At 35.2% G+C, this 20070-nt stretch overlaps 1 protein-coding gene and 1 non-coding gene across 8 annotated transcripts in view; both read right to left on the reverse strand.

Annotated features, from left to right (window-relative positions):
• The window catches only part of Slc4a10 (solute carrier family 4 member 10), a 274758-nt gene that overhangs the window by 204014 nt on the left and 50674 nt on the right, over positions 1–20070 (reverse strand). The window lies entirely within an intron of this gene.
• On the reverse strand, positions 16093–16197 carry LOC122124975. Its single transcript, XR_006150706.1, has one exon. It is a non-coding gene; the product is annotated as a U6 spliceosomal RNA (small nuclear RNA).

Genomic DNA, 20070 nt, shown 5'->3' on the forward strand with positions numbered 1-20070 from the left:
ATAGATCCCATGGTTTCCCTTATTTGCAATAACTAGTATATGTCTAGGATAATCTTACCAGACAAATAGAAAACATCAAAAGCTATGTACATATGACCATATAGGATGATCTTAAGCCAAATGAACCCTAAGATAGGGACACAAGAGGTTTTTTCTTTGTTACTGTTGTTTTTAATGTACTATTTGATTTTTTGTTTCTTTTGTATGTTCTCTCCCCATGGTATAACCCCTATTTTCACTGTATTTGATTCCGGTGCCCTTCATCTTGTATACAGATTTGTCTAATTTGGGGAGGGGAAAGAAAATAACAAAATGTTGAAACAAGGATACAGATTGACCCAGTGTAACAATGAAACATACAAGACACTATGTTGAAAAGAACTTTACAACTTGGGGGAGGGAGCCAAGGAGAGGGCGGAGTTGGGGAGGTGGGGAGGGAAGGGATAGTAGGAAAAAAACAAAGGCGGGGGTAACAATGCTTGATAGGAAATGAACTCATTACCTTACTCATGTAACTGTAACCCCTCTATAAAGTATCTTTACAATAAAAAATATATAATATGGTCCCCTAATATGACTCAACTTGTGTGTGTGTGTGTGTGTGTGTGTGTGTGTGTACGCACGCAGGCACCAATCTAGGGCTTGGACTCAGGTCCTGGGCACTGTCAGCATTTGTGCTCAAGGCTAGTGTTCTATCACTTTAGCCCACAGATCCACTTCCAGCTCTTTGGTGATTAATCAGAGATGGAAATCTCACAGATTTTCCTGAGTGGGCTGGCTTCAAACTGTGATCCCAGATCTCAGCCTTCTGAGTAGCTAGAAATACAGGCATGAGCCATAGGTTCCCAGCCAGGACTCATCTTTTATATACATACATGGGGGGGGGGGGGGAGACAGAGAGAGAGAGAGAGCTTTTCTTATTAAAATGCGATCTAGTTTCTGAGAAACATTGTAATAATTGGAGAAATACCCTGTATCTCATATACATCCTCATGCCACAAAAATGCCTTAAATTTCAATCTTTTTAATGTTTTACTTATAATTCCACTCAATTCCATTAAAATATTCAAATGTATTTCTTTTCGCTTATCTAAACTTTCAAAAATCATTCTTTATGCATCTTGCATATCATTTATTTTTATGTGTGTGATTGATTGTTTATTTTCACACTTTATTTATATTGAGCTAAAGCTAGTACAGACTGTTTTTGACAGATTAGCTCTCGAGCCAGTTTTAGTGTTATATGGGGAAAAAAGGAAATTTGTGTGACAGGACTTTTGTGTGACAGGACTTTGTGTTATGATTTGTCTAACTAATTATTGTGGTTAATGCAGTGATTTTAACAAGCTGGACAAGAGAGTAAATAATTTGCACTCATATAAGGAGTATGGTTGACACTGGGGCATAGAACAACCAGTCTAGGCTGGGAAGGTGGCTCAGTGGTAGAGCGCTTGCCTTGCATGCCTGAGGCCCTGGGTTCAATTCCCCAGCACCACATAAGCAAAAAGAAAAAAAGCCGGAAGTGGCGCTGTGGCTCAAGTGGTAGAGTGCTAGCCTTGAGCTGAAGAGCTGAGGGACAGTGCCCAGGCCCAGAGTTCAGGCCCCAAGACCGGACCCAAAAACAACAACAACAACAACAACAACAACCAGTCTATGTAGTGAATAGTAAAATCACTTTAAAAGGAGACCTAATAGACTGAAAAGAAACTAACCCCCCTGTTAAGTCCTAATTTTTATGATAAATATTCACTTCTGCCTGATAGGGTGGATTTCATGGATGCCCCAGTATAAATATCAGTTCAGATGAAGTGGTTGTATTCATAGAATAATCAACCTGTGCCTTTTGGCACAGGTAAGCAGAAAGCGTCTTCTCAATATTCTAATGGCCACATCAAGCTTCAATACTATGTCATGCCTTTTAATTACTTTTTTAAATATTTTTATTGTTGAGGTGATAAACATAGGGGTTGCCTCTTTTTTTGTCAGTCATGGGGCTTGAACTCTGGGCCTGGGCACTGTCCCTCAGCTATTCAGCTCAAGGCGAGTGCTCTACCACTTGAGCCACCAGTTTTCTGGTGGTTTATTGGAGATAAGAGTCTCATGGACTTTCCTGCCTGAGCTGGCTTTGAACCACGATCCTTATACCTCGGCTTCCTGAGCAGCTAGTATTATAAGCATGACTCACTGGTGCCTGGCCTGCCTTTTTATTCTTTTTTTTTATTATTATTGTGAACATACTGTACAGAGGGGTTACAATTACATGGGCAAGATAATGAGTACATTTCTTATCAAGCATTGCAGCCTCCTCCTTTGTTTACCCTTCACATCCCTTCCCAGCCTCCCCCTAGCCCCCCCTACACAATCCTCCTCCCCCCCAAAGTTGTAAAGTTCGTTTTTGACATGACAACTTGTTCTTCTCATTGTTGCAATCGGTCCACCTGTATCCTTAAATGATTTGTTTTTCCCCTTCTCCTCCACAAATTATACCAACATCAAATATAGTGAAAGCAAGGGTTATACTGTGAGGGAGGGACATACAAAGCAACAAAGAAATAATCTTATAAATGCGTTAGAAACAAATGCATGAAAGAAAAAAAACATTTACATACATATCTAAGGGTTCATTTTCCTAACATCACATTATGTGACCTTTTCCACTTGACTCATACATATACTAGATTTTGCAAATAAGGGAAACCATGGGACCTATGTTTCTTTGGGCCTGGCTTACTTCACTCAATATAATTTTTTCCAAGTCTTTCCATTTCCTAACAAATGGGGCAATGTCATTCTTTCTGATGGAGGCATAGAATTCCATTGTGTATATATACCACATTTTCTTGATCCATTCATCTACTGAGGGGCATCTGGGTTGGTTCCATATCTTAGCTATGGTAAATAATGCTGCAATAAACATAGTTGTGCTGGTAGCTTTAGTGTGGTCTTGTTTGTAAACAACAACTCCAAATGGATCAAAGACCTCGAAATCAAAGCAGACACTCTGAAAACATTACAGGATGGAATAGGAGAAACCCTAGGTCTCCTTGGCACAGGCCAAAATTTTCTGAATAGAGACCTGGAAACACAACAAATCAAAGAAAGGTTGGACAAATGGGATTGCATGAAGTTGCAGAGCTTCTGCATGACAAAGGACATAACTAGCAAAATCAATAGAAAGCCCACAGATTGGGAGAAGATCTTCACTAGCCATACAACAGACAAGGGTCTCATATCTAAAATATACTTGGAACTCAAAAAATTAAATCCCCCAACAACAAATCTTCAAAGAAACAATTGCCCAATAAATAAGTGAGTTAAATACTTAAAGAGAAACTTCTCTGAAGAAGAAAGAAGGATGGCCAATAGACACATGAAGAAATGCTCAACCTCCCTAGCCATAAAAGAAATGCAAATCAAAACAACATTGAGATACCACCTCACCCCAGTTAGAATGGCAAAAATCAAAAACTCTAATAACAACAGATGCTAGAGGGGATGTGGACAGAAGGGAACCTTACTTCATTGTTGGTGGGAGTGTAAACTTGTTCAACCACTTTGGAAAGCAGTATGGAGGTTCCTCAAAAGACTTCACATAGAGCTCCCCTATGACCCAGCAATCCCACTTTTGGGCATTTACCTTTTTATTCTTAAAATAAATTTTTGTCTGATGTAAAGATCTTCTCCCAATCTGTTGTCTTTCTTTATACTTTAGTGACTATGTCCTTATCTGTGCAGAAATTTTTTTTATTTTGATGTAGTCCAACTTCTAAAGTTCCTCTCCTAACTGTTGTATCCTGGGACTCTTTTCAAGAAGTTTCTACCCATACCTTTAAGTTCTAATGTATCTTATTCTATCTTGCAGTAATTTCAAAGTTTCAGGTCTAATGTTGAGGTCATTTGAATTGATATTAGTGTATGGTGACTAATAGGGATCCACTTTTAGTTTTCTGCATATGAATACCCAGTTTTCCCACCACCAACTATTGAAGAGGCTATTTTCCCCCACTGTATGTATTTGACTACCTTATCAAATAGCAGATAATTGTATGTGTATGGTTTTATTTATGGGTTTCCTAATCTGTTCCATTTTAGGTTTATTTTATTGCCAATACCAAGCTGTTTTTGTTATTATAACTATGTAGTAGAGGTTGAGGTCTGGTATTGTGATACCACCCTCATTAAGTTCTTTGCCTAGAATTGCTTTGGCTATTCATTTTTGGCAGTCTGGCCATTTTCACAATATTGATTCTACCTATCTATGAACATGGAAGGTCTTTTCAATTCCTGATGTCCTCTTTGGTTTCAAATATTTATTCAATTTTTATTGTTTTCACTATAAATATCTCTTACATATTTGGTTAGGTTTTTCCTAAGTATTTTTGATGCTATTGGAATTGGAATTCTTTTTATGATTTCCCTTTCTGTTGTACATTGTTGGCATACAGCAATGCTACTGATTTCTATTAATTAATTTTGTATCTGCTATTTTGCCAAAGTGGCTGATCAATTCTAGGAGCTTGAAGCTTGAGTCTTTTAGGTCATTTAGGTATAAGATCATATCATCCACAAGTAAGGATAGTTTGACTTCTTTCCTATGTGAATCCCTTTTATGTCCTTTTCTTGCCTTATTACTCTGGCTAGGAATCTTAAGGAGAAGATCTTTACTATCAATACATCAGACAAGGTCCTACTATCCAATATACACAAGAAGCTTAAAATCTCTCCCAAACCTAATAAACCAATCACTAAACAGGCAAGGGAGCAGAAGAAAAGGTAAGAATGGCAAAGAAACACATGAGGAAATGCTCATCATCCCTGGCCATAAGGAAATGCAAATCAAAACAACTTGGAGAGTCCATTTCACCAACATTGAGAATTTGAACAATAAAAGTTGACAAGGTTATGGCAGTGGGGAAAATGAATCCTACTGAACTGTTGGTGGGAATGTAAACTAGTGCAGCCACTCTGAACAGCAGTCTGGAGATTCCACAAAAAAAACTAAACATATACCTTCCCTACTACCCAGCTATACCATTCCAGGGCATCTACCCTAAACATCATGAATCAGGATATGATAAAGACACCTGCACATCCATGTTCAATGCCATACTATTCACAATAGCCAATATATGGAAGCAGCTCAGATGCCCACAATAGATGGATGGATCCAAAAAATGTGGTATCTATACACAATGAAATTTTACATAGCCATTAGAAAAAATAAAATTGTGTCATTTGCAGGGAATAGATGAAACTAGAATAAATCGTGTTAAGTGAGATACACCAAGCTCATAAAGATAAATAGAATGTGTTCTCTCTGATATGTGGAAGTTAGAGCTAAAATACACTGGGATAGGATCAATTATACAGGATCCTAGATACTTACACATCAAAAAACCAAAAGAGGATACTCAGGAGAAAAACACAAAGAAGCAATGTCTATGTGCCTGTCTATATTTATATAAAATAATAAACATTGAAGCAAACTCCAAGATATGGAAACGAGATCTCTTTTTTACAGAAATATTTTTGATGATTCTGTCTTCTTATCTTTATATAGGGCTAATTCATGTTTGTTAATTTGGGAGGGTGAGGAGGGGAGGGTACAGAACTTGATGGGGAAAGGGTGAAAAAGTACAGCAGTGGAGCTCACTGAACACTGATGAAAGTGAACTATGAAACTCGGGGTGAAGAGGATGGAGGGACTGGGAGAGAATGAGGGAAGAGAAGTCCTGTTCAAATGGAAATATACTCATTACCTGACTCATGTAATTGTAATCCCTCTGTACATCACCTTTATAATTTTTTAAAGAAGTATTTAACAGATTCTACTTTTTCTGTTTCATTATTTTGCTAGTTCCCCTAATAAACTGAATAGTAAGTCCTACAATAGAGGAAACGAAAAGATGTAACAATTTGCTGAATAATACTGACTAAATTTTTAAATAAGTTTTTTATTGTGAAAATACTGTACAGAGGGGTTACATTTACATGAACAAGGTAATGAGTACATTTCTTATCAAGCATTGTTGCCTCCTCCTTTGTTTTTCCCCTACCATCCACTCCCTCCCACCTCCACAACTACACTCCCCACCTCCCCGCCGCCTAAATTGTAAAGTTCGTAGTGTCTTGTACATCTCATTGTTACAATAGGTCAACCTGTATCCCTATTTAAACATTAAATTATATTAACTGACTAAATTTTTATAGCAAAATGCGTCTTATCTATACAGAGAAAAGAAATATACATCATAATAGTGGGACAAACATTCCTAAAAATACCATTATATGCACATAAAATATTAATGACATTTTACTTTTAGTATTTTAATTAATATACACTTAAGATCTATTAAACTTCTATTTTTCTCAAAAATTATATTACAAGCTGAGCACCAGTGGCTCATGCCTTTAATCCTAGCTACTCAAGTAGCTGGGATCTGAGGATCACAGTTCAAAGCAGCCAGCCTGGGCAGGAAAGTCCATGAGACTTTTATCTTCAAAACTACTCAAAAACAGCTAGAAGTGGAGTTGTGGCTGAAGTGGTAGATACAAAAAAGCTTAAAGACAATACTCAGGCCCTGAATTCAAGCCCCAATACCAACACACACACACACACACAATATTATATCATAGTTTCCTAATCAATATTTTCTATAATATGACATTGAATGACTTAATACTATTTTATCAGATAGAGGTAAATGCGTTATTTAACCAGTACCCTAATAATTAGATATTTGAATTGCTTTCTGTTTTGAATATTTTCAGTAACAGTGTCATGGACACCTACGTGCACATGCTCTTAAACATATTCTCTTTGCTGACGTACGCAAACTTACTGGATCAAAGAATATGCACTTGTTTTTTTTAACCTGCTGCAGGGATATGTACATTTTTGAAACTTTAGACAAAAATCTTAAATTTCTTTCCAGCAAAGCCATATCTATTTATATCCTTACATGAAAATATCCTTTGACCTTTGGCTCACTGTGATGCCACGTTGGGCTAATATACAATCTTGATGTAGACTAATGGTATCGATAAGTAAACAGGAACTTTCAAAAAGGAAAACTGGAAATGTGTAAAGATAAAAGTTTAAATTAAGGATAATTAAACAAAATGAATTTATAAATAAATTTGTAGATTTTCAAAGAATAAGAGAAAAAGAATAAAAACTGCTCCCTGATTCACTGCTTAAAGTCAGAGATATAATGACACTGATAGTGTGATTATAAAGCAGAACAACAAACATTTGAATCCAAGTCACTACAAGATGGCAAAGGCAAACATTTAAAACCAATGAAATCACATATGGAAGGCTAGCATTTCTATTCTCTATGACATTATTGAATGAAAAAACCTAGAGAGAGGAATCATTCACCCAGAAAAACATGATTTTATTTATTAAAATATATAGAAAACTCCTTGGAAAACTTTTCAAACATCTATCAATAAAACATCAACTGAGGAACCAAACAGGAAAGCCAATAATTTTCTCCAATCACTGTTCTTCTGCTGAGTAAATGAGAAAATAACATTTAACTTAATATTTTAAAAGATCTTGTTAATCATGAAAAAATATTCAAGATCTCCAGCCATGAAGGGTAGAGATGGCCAGTTAAAATAGCCATCCTCAAGAATTGAAAAAAAACAGATGCTGGCATGGATGAGGGGAAAGAACCCTAATACACTGTTGGTGGGAATGTAAACTTGTTCAATCACTCAGGAAAGCAGTTTGGATAATCCTCAGAAAACTACTCTATAATCCAACAATATGACTCAGGAATTTATCCAAAATATTACAAATCAGGATACAGTAAGGACAATTGCACAATCATGTCCATTGCTATACTATTCTCCAAAGCCAAGGTATAGAAACAGCCCAAATGGATGAATAGATTGAGAAAAAGGGGTACATATACACAATGGAGTTTTACTTACCCACTAAAAGAATATTATATCACTTGCAAAGAAATAGAAATAGATGGACCTAGAAAAAAAATTGTTAAGTGAAGTAAGTCAGGCACATAGAGACAAGCAAAACATGTTTTTCTCTCATATTGGAAGACAAGAATGATTATAAACATATAAATAAACACACATAAAGTTGTATGCAAGTGTACATAATTGTATTAATTGAAGTACAGTATTTGCAGGGGAGAATTCAAATGGTATAATTGCTTAGAAAAACTAATTGACAGTTCAAGAAAATGAATACCAGGAAACTGGCATGTGAAAATGAAGAGGGCTTAAGGGAAAGCAGATAGCCAAATGCAGAGAAGAAAGGAGGGAGAATATAGTCTTCATATTTTAATGCAAATCCAATCAAACTAGGTAAATTGAAGAGAGGAGATAGACTGTGAGTGATGAGAGAGAATAATGAAAAGGATGGCATTGATGAAGACAATTGTATTAAAAGTTATCTTTTAAGTTAAATTTTCTGACAGAGTTAGCTATCATTTCTTTGTTGGGATGGTTATTTCAAAAACTAAGCCTATAATCCCAACTACAGGAGGGAAGATTTGGAGAGGGTCATGGTTTGAGGCCAACTTGGAACAAAAAGGGGTGAGACAAGAATACCACAGACACTCAAAAATAAGGAATGAAAAAAACATTTTTTTTAAATTTTGACTGACCTTGGGAGTTTCAATTTCTCTGTATTTTAAACTTATAATATTTATTCATTCTTGATTTTATTGAATTCCAGGTACCTTACTGTTATGTTGAGGACAAAAAGTAAAAATTATATCATATTCCCATAGGCAAATATTTTTACGAAGTTTCAATTTCACATCCAGCCTTTTCATGTATAAGTACATGAAGAATTAGATGGATTATTGAAATTTAGCCTAGGATCATACTGACTCAGGATTTAAGGATATAAAAAATTAATCATTGTTGACATATTAGGATTTTTTTAAATAATCTATCTCAATACCATTTATATCCAACAGCAATTTAAAACTAAAATAATAATGACAGAAGAAATGTTACTATTCCTTCCAAAGATAATTCTTCATCTCTCATTGACTAATAATTATGTTTTAAATTTAAAATTGGGTTAAGGCTGAAACTCTCTTCTACACTAATTAGTTGAACTAACAAACTCATTAAATGTGCTTCTTGCACAGAACACAATTCAAACAATCATATATTGATTATTTTCAATCAAAATAGTTCTTTATGTAACCATGTTTCTGTATCTTTTCTCTTTCATCCTTACCAAGGTTTGTTTTCTGTAACTTCTAAAATGAGGCCTTTTTTATAAAATGAAGTATGCCCAGAAACAGAAAAGTTCTATCCATTTTTTCTTAAACCTGACAAGGTTTCTGAATTTCATTCACTTAACTTAATTCTGAATTCTTAATTCACTTAATGTTTCTGCTTTCAACTATAGTTTCTCACCTAATCAATTTAAGTATGTTTGAGGAAATATTTATACATAACTATATATACAGGAATATACACATAAATATATTAGTTATATGTATAAGTTTTATGAGAGTTAAAGAGCCTGAGCCCTTCAATAATTTGTACCCTAGGATTTGCAATTATATTTACACTAAGCACCTATGAGATCAGGTCAGAGAGACAAAACATTTATCAAAATCACATATATTCTCAACAACATTACTGAAGAACATAGGTAAAGACATTATGTGAAGACAGTTTTGTTAGCTGTCAAAAATTGGCATTTCTTTTAGTAATTTGTTAAAATTCCTTTAAATTTTTACCATAAGAAATACAATTTTGATTTCTATTTGTTCAATACAGCATTGTTCACAATAAATAGATATGGAAACAATGAAGTTATCCATGGATATGTAAATAGATAAGGAAAAATATTATTTAGCCTTAATAATGAATAAAGTCTTACATTTGCAACAGTGTGGATGAATCTGGAGGATACTGTACTAAGTGCAACAAACCAAACAATGAAAAGAAATGTGTGGTACTCCACTTATGTGTGAAGAATTAAGAAAAAAAGGCGACTGAGGGTGTCACTCAATAATAGACATGTGCTTTGTATGATGCTGAGTTCAGTCTGCAGGACTACACAAAAAAAATAAAAATAAACAGAAAAAAGACCCAGACTAGTGGTTGTCGGGAGCCAAGGAGTGAAGGAAATGGGGAGATACTGGCCAGAGTACATACTATTAGGTAAACCAATTCTGAAGATCTAATGTCCAGCATGATGAATATAGTTAATACTGTATTTTGTACTTGAAAATTGCTGAGATTATCAATGAAAAAGGCAAATACCAGAAATAACAGATGTGTTAATTAACTTCATTGCTATAATCATGTCACAGTGAGTATCAAATCACGTTATACATTGTAATTACATATAATGATTATTAATTATATTCTATTATCTTTAAGTAGTTGTACAAAGGGTACCATTCAATAGGTCAGTTTATAAGTACATCATGATCTACGTCACCGCTTTTATCATTAGCTCCTATCCCTCCCCTCAATGTTCATAGTTCCATAAGATATACATATTATGATTACATTCTTCCCTTTCCCCTCTTCATTTTCTACTTCCTTGCCCCATGACTTCCCACCACTACTTTTCAAGTTTTCTGGTGTTCATTTTGTTGGACTATGAGCTTATTTTTCTAAGGCATTACACATGATGCTGAGAAAACTAATATATTCACATGAAGAAAACAGAAACTGGATCCTTATCTTACACCCTGTATTAATATCAATTCAAAAAGATCAACAAGGGAATGGGAATGTGGCTCTGTGGTAGAGTGCTAGCCTTGAGCTAAAGAGCTGAGGAACGGTGCCCAGGCCCAGAACTCAGGCCCCACAACCGACAAAAATAAATAAATAAATAAATGACCTCAATATAAGACCTGAAACAATGAAACTACTACAGAAAAGAATAGGAGGAACATTAGAATGTCCTGGCACAGGCAAGAACTTTCTGAGTAAAGTTCCATGGGCTCCGCGGAGCAAAGAAAGAATTAACAAATGGAATTGCATTACACTAAGAAGTTTCTGTTTAAGTTTCTGTTAAGAACTAAAAAGGTAATCTACAAACTTGATATCTTTGCCAGCTATATGTCAGACAAAATGTAATAGTCAGAAAATGCAAAGAGCTCAAGGAACTAAACCCTCAAAGAATCAACAATCTGATTAATAAATGAACAAATGAGCCAAAATTTAAGTAACAAAATATTAGCCTGAAATTTCAGGTATGACCTGAATTGTTCTCAATTTCTAGAAGTCTCGAGGGTCTGTAGAAGAATTTATTTAACAAAGATTTGCCTCATGCTGTGTGTGTGTGTGTGTGTGTGTGTGTGTGTGTGTGTGTGTGTGTGTGTGTGTGTGTGTGTGTGTGTGTGTGTGAGTTTACCTGGAAAAATTTCCAGCTTTATTGAGTTTAATTGACAAACATTGTATATAGTTACAGCCATTTAATATTTGATGAGGAAGCCAAAAATAATATAGTATGCAAAAGAGAGAGCCTTTTCAACAAATGGATGAATGAACCACTTAGTAGGAAAAAGGTTGTGTACATGTCAAGTTATTAAAATTAACATTGTATCAGATAGAAGACATGAATGCTCCAATATACATTGTCAAGCTGCTCCACAAAGGACAAAACTCTTTAAGCCATACATGTAAGTTAATGATAATACTCCTTATTGTTGTTTTATTGGTATTGGTTAATATCAATTCTTTGAATTTAATATATCTCAATTTTGTAGTAATTTTTAGTGTCTTTTGCTATTAAGGTCATTTGTAATTCTTCTTCTTTTTTTTTTTTTTTTTTTTTTGGTCTGTCATGGGGCTTGAATTCTGGGCCCCAGTGCTGTCCCTGTGCTCTTCAGCTCAAGGCGATTGCTCTACCTCTTGAGCCACAGTGCCACTTCCAGTTTTCTAGTGGTTTATTGGAGATTAGAATCTCATGTGGACTTTCCTGCCCAGCCTGGCTTTTGAACCACAATCCTCAGATCTCAGCCTCCTGAGTAGAGAAGATTACAGGTGTGAGCCACCGGGGCCCGGCTTGTAATTCTTTTGAGAGTTTATTGTTTTCTTTTTTACTTATACAGTCATCAACAGTATCCTCTGAAAAGGTTCTCTCTTAAATCCCAGCTTACTGGAATTAATTTTAAGATTATGTGTTTACAAATGTAGCTTACATATTAAAAATATTAACCCTTTAAGTATCATATCCTGAAATCTCTTTCCAAGTTTTAGATTTTACTTACTCTATGTTCTATCGCTTATTCTTGAAACATAAACTACTTCTTTTCAATCTGGTTTTTCCTGTTTGGGTAGCTTTCCTCTACCCACCCTTCTGTTGGGGCTAACTCCAGGATAGCATGCTTTGTTTGTTACAGCATTTTTGAGCCATTCTCATCCTGATAATATGACTGCTGTAAAGGCAGCCACTGTGCATTTCTTTTTTTTTTCTTTTTTTTTCTTTTTTTTTTTTTGGTCAGTCGTTAGACTTGAACTCTGAGCCTGAATGCTATTCCTCAGCTCTTCAGCTCAAGGCGAGTGCTCTACTACTTGAGCCACAGCACCACTTTCGGTTTTCTGGTAGTTTATTGGAGATAAGAGTCTCACAGACTTTCCTGCCTGGGCTGGCTTTGAACCATGATTCTCAGATCTCAGCCACCTGAGTAGCTAGGATTACAGGTATGAGCCACCAGCACCCGGCTCACTGTGCATTTCTTAATACTGCAAACCTCTATTCCCTCTAGCAAATGTTGAATAATGTCTAAATAAATGAAGGAAAGTATATGCCCTTGCTGTGGTATAATTTCAAAAGACAACTTATTAATAATAATACTTCTAGAAAAATATAATACTAACTGACTTCATAATATTCTTTGTAATCTTAACCCCAGCATCTTTGGCCTGGAATCATTTGCTGTATAGCAATTCTCCTAATAAATATTTGGGAAGTTCAATTAATTAGTTTTCCCTTCTAAGAAAAAATTAACATTAAGTAAGTTGGTCCTTGATCATTTTACTCTGCTCAATTATAGCTTTATGTCTTACTGATTGAGAATCTCCTTCATAAATTCTATGTAAATACATTTGGAATTAAGTCAAATAATATTGAATGACAGTTATCAGGACATGAAATGAAAAGATACTTTGTTAAAGTATTTTTGTTCATATACTTGTTGAAGCCAGGTTAAATCAAAGTACTTAACCACTTACCAACTTTATGAAGATTAAATTATTGATATTCATGATCCTTAATTTCTTCATCATTAAATTTTGACTGATGACTCATGTGTCAAAAAAACTTGAGAATTAGATGACTTAGACACTTAGCCTAAAGTCTAAAACGTAGTAAACAATAAACAGTAGCTACCATTCATTTTTAACTGAATTACCAATATCACTTAGAAGGCTCATTAAAGACTGAATAAACCATTATAGACTAAATAAATCCTGACTAGTGTTCATCTTGAATCTAGCAAAATTGAGTTGCCCAGGTAATAGGCAGCTCGATTGGAAATCAATGCCTGCAATTAGCCCATCTGCTTATCCTTGTCTATGAGGGCCATGTGCAACCATGAGACTTTCCTCTTCCACATCAGGGCAACATCCCTATCATGTGACCCTACAACTGGCTTCTCTCTGCAGTTCAGAATCAGCATCTTTGAGGGGTGACTGCTCCTTCTGCCTGTCCCATCTCAAATACCTCGACTAGTTCTGTTACATGATCCCAAGCATTCGTCTTGAATTTGTAAAAACCACTAGACATTTTTCCTACAACATGGAAAGAGACAGTACTCTTTATTTTTTTTAATTTTTTTGTTGTTGGTCCTGAGGCTTGAACTCAGGGCCTGGGGACTGTCCCTGAGCTTTATCACTCAAGGTTAGCACTCTACCACCACTTTATTCTTTAACCTCCTGTGAGCCACGCACATTTAATCCCTGTAACAAATCTACCAGATAGGTATTATTTCTGTTTTACGCTTGAGGAGACTGAAACACAAATAGTTTATATGCATGGCCCAAGAAGGTCATTGAATTACTTAAGTGGCAAAAACGTTTCTCTTTCCCTGTCTAAAAACCTTATCCTTTGGGGGTTATAAAAAAAAAAAAAAAAAAACTATTCTCTTCTTTCGTGTCACTATTTAAATGCTTCCCCAACTTTGGGTGAAAGATGGCCTAGCTTTGTACCTATAGATGAGTATGTCTTTTACCAAACCATCCATGGCACTTTTCCACAACCTCCTGAATGAACAGAACTGGTGAAGGAAATGTGAAGAATTTAAATAAACTATAGAACTAGGGATGTGAGTCATTATAATTGTACCAGGGGAAAAATGATCATAATAGCAAAAGATAATTAAAATCTAAATGTCTATTGATAGATGAATGGATGAGTAGAATTTGGCATATTTATACAATCAAATATTATTCAGCTTAAAAAGAAACTGAATTGTGATGTGTTTTAGCATGAATGAACCTTAAAATTTTAAGTATAGTAATCTAGACCAAGGAAAGAAGAGATTTGGTATGATCCCACCTATAAAAAATATCTAGAGTAGTCAGACACATAGAGAAAGAAAGTAGAGTGGTATTTTCCAGGAGCTGAGGGAAGGGAAGGGCCAGAAGCTGTTTTATCAGTAGATAATTTCAATATGGAGTAATGAAAATGTTCTGTAAAAGAATGACTGTGATGGGCACACAGCAATATGAATACACTTAATGCCATGGAAAAGATAGAATCATAAATGATAAGCTTAATTTTTATATATTTTATCACAACAGTAAAAATTGGACATGATTTCTACTTCTCATTATAACTCTTAGAGTATATTATCATTTCTATTATTACCAATTTGCTTCTTAAAAAATTTTCCTGGATATTGTTCTTAAAGATTCTACACAATGATAACCTTTCATAAAATATTTGAAAGTCATAAGTCAAATAATATTCCTCTTTTAGTGTAGCTGCCATAATATAGATTCACAAGGAATGCTATACTTTAAGGGACTTAAAAGAATAACATTTTGTTAGAATTTTTCAAACAAAACATTTCAGCCATGCAACAAAAGACAGAATAAAGAACATTTTCAATATTAAGGAAAGCTAATAAAATTCATAGGCTTTTCTCTTCCCTATTCTCCTTGACTGTTCTCCTACAATAAACACTATCATTCAGCATCCTGTCCTTTGAAATTCTCCCTTTGTCTGGTTCTCTGATAATCAAATCTGAAGAAGTTTCAGCAACATAACCTTCTGCTCTTCTCCTTGATGACATTTTATTGCATGCTCACTTCTTTGATGATATTTTATTGCATTTCTCCTAAGAACCTGGTATTGTGCTAAAGAACACAATAGTAAACCAAGTACACTCCTTGCTTAAGTGTTGGAAAATAGATCATTTTTAAAGTATGTATGAACATTTAAAACTTTCCCAAATTGAACTATTTTCTATTCTGTTTCCTCCTTGGCATATGTAGTAGTTACCTGCACAGTGGTCCCTATTCAATCCTACACCTGTGTTCACACCCCTACTGTTCTCTCAGTAGCATGTGAGAAAAGCCCACAATTTGCTTCAAGCATTTTTCTCAAAAGGAAAAAAAAACACGATTTTCCATATACAATATCATATTTCAGTAAAACAGAGAAAAAAGTCAACTCAATATAGATTCAGGTAAATACTAACAATCAACATCATGAAGTTACAGAAGGCTATAGTAGCCTAACTCCATAATTTTTTCCTTATATTATCACCTGCATTCTAGAAACAAAAATATAGAAATTGGGAAGAATGAGCTCCAGCAATCACATCAAACAACTAAAAATTATAGAATGCTTATTATATTAGCAAAGAAAGGATAGGCATAGCTCTAACACCCTGATGAAACAATGAGTAATGTAGTCAGAAGGTTAATGTTTGAGGGAAGTAACCACTAAAAGAAAAGGAGCTGCTTCAGTGAAAATGAGAATAAGTGGAGCCAAGTTACCAAGATGCTTTTTCTTTGGTACTTTAAATGATGCATTGTATGTTTATTCTTAATTATGATGTTCTTAATTTTAGTTTTGTGAATGTCTAAATAAGGGTGTTGAAAATGAATCTTCACTGTCATATTAAAAATATGGAATGTTTCACGAATTGTGTGTCATCCTTGTGCAGGGGCATGCTAATCTTCTCTGTATCGTTCCAATTTTAGTATATGTGCTGCTGAAGCGAGCACCAAGCCCTTTTTTTTAATTTATGAAAAGGGTAATCGTGTTTTTGAACATATAAGTTGAAGGTTAGAAAATGTTCTAATATAATGAATTGGAAATGCAGAAGATTCAGAAGCAACTAGCTATATTAGACTAGATAAATCACTATGTCTGGTGTCAGAGCTGCATCTCAGGTTTTTGATTTCTGTACACTTTGTTTTGTATATGTTTATCTGATTTGGGGAGGGGAGTGGGAAGCAGGGAAACAGTGGGACAAAGGCCGACCCAATTCAGCAGTGAAACCCACTAGACACTATGTTGGAAATGAACTGTACAATGCAGGGGGGAGGGGGGGACCCGAAGGAGAACAACTGGGAGAGAACAAGGGAGTGGATAACACTCTTCAAAAGGAAATGTACTCTTTACCTGACAAATGTAACTGTAACCTCTCTGTATATCACCTTTACAATAAAATTAATTATAATTATGATTAATTATAATAAAATTAATATGATATATATAACATATTCCTCTATAGCCTCAGAATTTTGTGAGTCTCTGAAGCTAGGTGGACTAATGCCACATGATAACTAAATCTAACAGTGATGTAAAGTTGTGACAATGAGAAATTAAATGAGTCACGAGCATGAATGCTGGAGCCAAGTGCAGGGAAAGGAAGCTTGGGAATCTGTTAGGTTGTCGCTGATAGTTATAAATGGATAAAAGTGGAAAGTAACTGATAACAAGGACTTAAAATAAGTGGCATTCGTGTCTAATCAGGATAAAGAAGAGACAATACTGCAACTTGATAAGCCAAAACTTCAGGACTCTTAGTAAAGATTAAGAAGACCAGTCTTTTAATCCTTCATATTAATTTATCCTTTAAAATACTATTTATATATAATACTTCCTGGAGATCTGAGCTGTCATTACTATTTTCTAAATTTTCATTATCTCATTTTGGTTACTATAAAAGTGTTCTATTTTATTTCATTGGCTCTAGTCTGTCATCTAAAACCCATTCCATAGATTGGTCTTAAAAAGTATTCCTTAGCCTGAAACCGGTGGCTCATGCCTATTCCTAGTGACTAAGGAGACTGAGGCCTGAGGATCTTGGTTCAAAGCCACCCAAGCAAGGAAAGTCCATGAGACTCTTATCTCCAATTAACCACCAGAAAACAGGAAGTGGTGCTGTGGCTCAAGTGATAAAAAGCACTCACCTTGAGCTGAAGAGCTCAGGGACAGTGCCCAGGCCCAGAGTTCAAGACCCATGACTGACACCTATCCCCTCCCCCTCACCAAAAAAAAAGTATTCCTTAAAGCACGGCACTGATGGCTCATGTATGTAATCCTAGCTATGAGGAAGCATGAATTTCGAGGATCATGGTTCAAAGTCAGCCTGGGCAGAAAAGTCTTTGTGACTCTGATCCCCAATTAATCAGCAGAAAGCTGGAAGGGGAAGTTTTACTTAATAGAGCACCAGCCTTGAATGGAAAAGCTAATCATGAGCACCAAGGCCCTATTTCCAGCACACACACACACACACACACACACACACACACACACACACACACACACACACACACACACACACACACACACAGGAAACAACAACAGTAGCAATAATATTTCTTAATCATTTCACAATGCACGCATATGTCAAAATAGCACTTTGTATACCATGAAAATGTAAGGTATTTTGCTATTTATATCTTAATAACTAAAATAAATATCATTGCTTAAAACTAGTTTTCATCAAACTACTCTTTTATTCAAAAACCTCCAACTCCCTATTTTCCCTGCATATCTAGTTTGTACTACTCTATCAGACTCTTGAGGCCTTCCATAATCTGTATTCATCCTGTCTTTTCAAGATGTACTCCTATATGTTTTAATATAAATTATCCTCTCTAGTCAAGTACTTTCAACAAAGGAGACACTATCCACACAACTTCCCCTTCATCTCTCATTCCTACTCCCTGTACACATGATATAATTCCAATCAGCATGTTTCTACATCTCAGAAATACTGTATCCCATCCTGTTGATTTATTAAAGTTCTATATGTATAGGAAAAGACAGTTGTCGTTGAAACACATCTACATGTTTACTTTCTAATAAATATAAATGACAGAGGTTTAACCCTTAAGAGCATGTCTAGTAGAGAAAATAACAAATAAACCACAACTATAATACTCTGAGAGTAGGATGCATATAGAGTGACCACACAGGAAAAAAAAGCCATGTGAACCAGATAGCAGTGGTATTTCAGAAAGAACTTGCTCTAGGAAGTAAATCTTTATCCTACGTCTTTTAAGGCAGAAAAACACAAAGGGAAACTCCAGGTACAAAGGTATGAAATATCACAGTTGTTCAGAAAAACATAATTCAAGATGAAGTAACAATAAATTATATATATATTCCTGTGAAGTAGATTATATCAAGATCTGAGATGACATTCTAGAATTTTTATTTTTTCTTAAAACAATATGCAATCATTGAAGAATTTTAAATAAGAGACTTCAGGTGATGAGGCATAACTTTTACTAATAACATTATGTTTAAAAAAGAATAAAAGATTGTTAGAAATGAAGGCAGACAGACTTAGAAGGCAACTTTAAGTACTACACACACAGACACACATACAGAAACACACATATACCCAAAGAAATGTTGACCTATAATTGTAAATTCAAAGATTTAGAAAACAGAAATGATATCATAGTGATTAAAACAAATAAGGATTAACAGTCCCTTACATATTACCTGAGGGACGCCAATATCAATTTCTTGTTTCAATGCTACTGGCATGTGATTCAGTTCCTACATATCATCATGTCCTTTAGGCTGTTAATGTTTTTTTTTTCCCTTTTTCTCAGAGCTAGTGACTGATCACTGGGCCTTGTGCACGCTAGGCAAATGCTACTTTACATTTCCAGCTCAGAGTGTTCATTTTTTAGAAATTGTTTTTACTTCCCAGACTATATAATCATTGACATCAAGGACTAGACTTCAACTTTCTCTTTTTGTATCCTTTCCATCACTGAGTATACTACTAAATTCTTCACAATTGATTGTAAATACTTCCTGAAAAGGACACTCCATGCTCTATTAAGTTAAACTGGATTTCTTATCTTATAAGTATTTGAACATACTGAATACAATAAGCTCAAAATAAATATTTGAAAGTATTTATTGTCGATGTTAAGACAGTATTTAAATAGTATTATTTAAAACAAACATTTTTTAAACAAACCAAAATATACATGTCTAAATTCCTTCTTGTGCATAGCATTGTAAGTCTTAGGTTTTAATCACTCTGAGGACATAGTGGCTACTAGTGGATGTCAGATAGCACTGACCAAGAAGGGACATGGGGGGGGGGGATAATCTGGGGTGAAAAGAAAGGTGGTATATTTGATGGTAACCACTTAGGGATGTATATGTATGTACATCTACTTATTGAATATACTAGAGCAATTTATTTTATTGTGTGTGTGTAACTCCGTAGAGTTTCTAAAAAAACATTGTCCTCCTTTACTTTGGTATGAACATAAATTTTTTCTCTAGGTTTATTTAAAGTTGTTTATGGAGGACTGTGGGCATCTGGCTTCGTGTCCAAAAAATTTCCTGTCTACAAACAGAATAAGAAAGCTGGCCGGGTGCCAATGGCTTACGCCTGTAATCCTAGCTATTCAGGAGGCTGAGATCTGAGGATCGCTGTTAAAAGTCAGACTGGGCAGGAAAGTCCGTGAAACTCTTACCTCCAGTTAACAACCAGAAAGCTGGAAGTGGCGCTGTGGCTCAAGTGGTAGAACGCTAGCCTTGAGGTGAAGAGCTGAGGGACATCCAGGCCCAGAGTTCAAGCCCCATGACCAACATGAATAAGAAAGCTTTAA

This window comes from Dipodomys spectabilis, unplaced genomic scaffold (genome assembly GCF_019054845.1).
Source record: "Dipodomys spectabilis isolate Male_0828 unplaced genomic scaffold, ASM1905484v1 ptg000256l, whole genome shotgun sequence".
NCBI classification, from domain to species: domain Eukaryota; kingdom Metazoa; phylum Chordata; class Mammalia; order Rodentia; family Heteromyidae; genus Dipodomys; species Dipodomys spectabilis.